Source organism: Eptesicus fuscus, chromosome 2, assembly GCF_027574615.1.
Source record: "Eptesicus fuscus isolate TK198812 chromosome 2, DD_ASM_mEF_20220401, whole genome shotgun sequence".
Taxonomy (NCBI): Eukaryota; Metazoa; Chordata; class Mammalia; order Chiroptera; family Vespertilionidae; genus Eptesicus; species Eptesicus fuscus.
In genome coordinates this window covers 3,839,246-3,842,758 of record NC_072474.1, presented here as the reverse complement: position 1 = coordinate 3,842,758, position 3,513 = coordinate 3,839,246, and the positions used below count along the sequence as shown (strand labels likewise).

Below are 3,513 nucleotides of genomic sequence, written 5' to 3'. Positions count from 1 at the left end.
TGAATTATTCACATTGTCATAGATCCTGAACTCATAAGCATGGACCATGTACAGGCTGGCAGCAAGCCAGGAAGCCACTCTGCAAGCAAACAGATACTCTGCATAAGGAGAAAAGTCATAGCACAACATTTAATGTCCAACCTGAGTCACCTCAGAATGTTATATACATTGACTTCTTAATTCATATAGTATCGGGAACTCAACTGCTTGGTTGGTGACGGGGTTGACCTGGTTTCAGGAGGATTATTCTTGAAATAATTAAGGAAAGGGGGGCTCAATCTTTCTTCTTGGTTGCTTGCTCCTCCCCAGCACCTTCATCTTTCTTCTCATCCTCAGCTTCTTGGGCATCTTCTCCTTCACCTTCACCTCCTTCTTCTTCCTCCTTTGCGTCCTCAAATTCTTCCTTGGCACCTTCTTCTTCTCCTTCCTCTTCCTCAGCCTCTTCCTTCTCCTTTCCTCCTCTTCAGCTTCTCCTTCAGAGGGGGGTTCATCCTTAGCTTCCTCGGCTTTTGCAGCCTCAATGGTCTCCTCCACCTCGATCTGCTCCTCCTGGATGTGGCTGGTGTATTAAGAAGGGAAGGAGCGAGCGGACATCAAGTAGGAGCTAGTCTGTAACCACTGTAGGCAGATCGACCAAAGATCTGGGAACTCTTGGAGGAGCCGCTGGCTATGCTTCCCACGCTGGTGAAACTGAGCTGGGTCTCCTCACCTTCCAAGAGTTTCCTGTAAGCTGCAATGTCAATATCCAAAACTATCTTCACATTGAAGAGGTCCTGGTATTCATGCCATTTCACTCTTTGTAGTTCTCAACTCATTTTCTAATTTGTTGATTGTGTCCTGCATAGCACTAACTTCGGAGTTCTGCTTATCCTCCAGCTCTTGCAGCTGCTTTCCCAGAGCTTCGTTCATGCCCCGGCATGCTTTGATCTCCAGGGTCTTGGCCTTGAGCAGGCGGCGGCTCTTGGACACCTCGTCCTTGGTGGCGCACACCCCGTAGGTGTTCTTGGCAGCACTCTCGGTCAGCACGGTGAAGCGGCTCTTGTACCATTCTTCTGCATTCTGCATGTCCTTGGCAGCCAGCTTCTCGTACTGGGCGCGGATGTCCTTGAGCGCGGCAGAGAGATCGGACTTGGGGAACACGTCCATCTCCACGGAGATCTGAGCGTACTGGATCTGCGCCTGCAGCTCGGTGATCTCTTCATGCACCTTCTTCAGAAAGGCGATTTAGTCCATCAGGCCGTCGATGCCCTTTTCCAGCTCTGCTCCAGCGAGAGCCGCCTCATCTGCACCTTTGCGCACCTCCATCAGCCAGCCCTCTGTGTCCTCATGGTTCAGCACCTCTTCCTGGTAGCATGCCCACAGGTTGCTCCCAGTCCCTTCCAAGCCCCGGTGCCTGCGAACTGCCCACTGCCCTCTCCTCACCAGGGACAGGGCGCGGTGGGCCGGGGCACAGGCATCCCATTTTCATTAAAAAGTTCAACCCCGGCCTGCTCCACCGGTGTCCACAGGCGGCCCGGGGGCAGACAGTGATCCCAGAGACACTGGCCATCCCCCCGCTGCCCTGGTCCCCGATAGCGACCTGGACCCTGCGGGTGGTGTCAGACGCTGCCTGCCCAGCCTGCCCAGATACCGATCGCAGCCTGGACCCCGCCGGCGGCATCAAGCTCTGCCCCCACTCCCCCCCCACCCCTGCCCAGTTACTGATCACAGCATTGCAGCCTGGACCCCGCAGGCGGTGTCAGGTGCAGCCCACCCCTCCTGCATATGCAAATTTACCTGCCATCTTTGTTGGCTTAATTTGCATATCACTACTGATTGGCTGTGGGCGTAGCGGAGGTATGGTCAATTAGCATTTTCCTCTTTTATTTGTGTAGATATAGATAAGCCTGCCATCTTCTCAGTTAGTCAGGACCTGGTTTCTAACTCCCAGACCCCTTTAAAAACACATCTAGAACCTGACTGCTTTCTCCACCACTCCTTCCAGCTAGGGACCAGCAGCCACCATCCTTGCTCACTTGGATTATTGCGTTCTCTCCTAATTTCCCCCTCTCATCTCTGTCTATTTTCAGTGCAGCAGCCTGTGAAATGTTAAAGCATGTCATCTATGATGGCTTCCCATCTCACTTAGAGTTAATGCCAAAGTCCTGACAAAGGTTTAGAAGGAGCTTGTATTCACCCAGGTTTCCTGGGGACCTTATGAAAATGCAGATTCTGGTCCAGAAGATCCAGGTGGCACCTGAAACTCTGCATTTCTCACAACTCCCCAGTGATTCCATGCTGCCTGGCGAAGAAGGGCCACACTGTGAGCAGTGAGGCCCCGGCATGGTGTCCCCTTTCCCGGGGCTCAACTGTCCTTGTTTGCCTGGGACTGTCTTGATTTTAAAAATGCAAGTTCCGTGCCCCAGGAATTCCCTCAGTCCTGGGCAAACTGGGACTGCTGGTCTCCCCTCCCCCTCCCTTTCCTTCAGGCTCACTTGCTGGGAGGGTGGTTCTCACTCCAAAGCCCCCTCTCAGGGAGGCTTTCTCTTTACAACTGCCCCCCCTCCCATCCCACATTCCCTGTTCCTCTTCCCCACTTAGTTTTCCCCCTTAGGAGTCATCACCCACTAGTGCACTATCTATTTTATGTATTTATCTCACTTATTGTCTGTTTCCACTAGAAAATAAGCTCCACAAGAACTAGGCTATTTTCTCTCTTTTGTCCTTGATGTACTGCCAGAGCCCACAACAGTGCCAAGCATATAGTAGATGCTCAATAAAAATGATAGAATGATTAAATGAATGCCTGACTCTCCAAACCAGTGCTTTTCAGACTTGAATATGAGTCCTCTGGGGAAATTGTGAGACAGCAGATCCTGGTTAGTAGGTCTGGGGCAGAGACGGAGATTCTGCATGTCTGAAAGCTCCAGGTGATGGGGATTCAGCTAGTCCATGGACGAAGGGATCTAAAAGGTGGTCCCATTTCTTCTCTTCCACAGGTGCTTCCACCCTCAGGGAGGGAGGGCAGCCTGGATTTGGAGGTGGGGCAAGGGCTCCTTGGAAGTGAGGGGAGCAGGTGGGGCCATCCAAGTCCCTGTGACAAGGTGGCCACCCAGCTGGCCCATCCGACTGGTTGATTCAATGGTGGAAATGGCCTGGCCCACACTCTCCCTGATCTGTGCTAATTTGCAGAAAGAACTGTTCCCCCTCCTACTTGTCACCGTCTCTACAGCTGACTTGAACAGCAAAAGATTTCTCTCCAGAGCCGGGACTCTGTTTGGCTTTGCACCTGCTGCTGGCAGCTGTTGCCAAAGTTCCTGTTAGTGGCACAAATGGAGCCTTTAATGGCCGGGCTAACCCCTGGTTGGCAGCAGGGCTGGGTGTGTGCAGGCTGTGCAGACAGATGGGAGTTCTGCCAACTATCGGGACCCAGGCTGTGCTGTCAGTCAGGAAGGCCAGACATTGGGCCAGCCAGCCAGCCAGCCAGACAACCGACTCAGAATCTGCACCCTGAGAGGCTGTTTTCGGGGACTC

General features: G+C 52.8%; 1 pseudogene; it reads right to left on the bottom strand.

The window, feature by feature from the left end:
* Window positions 1-256: 256 nt before the first annotated feature.
* LOC129151037 (neurofilament light polypeptide-like) lies at window positions 257-1,549 on the bottom strand (annotated as a pseudogene).
* Window positions 1,550-3,513: the final 1,964 nt, after the last annotated feature.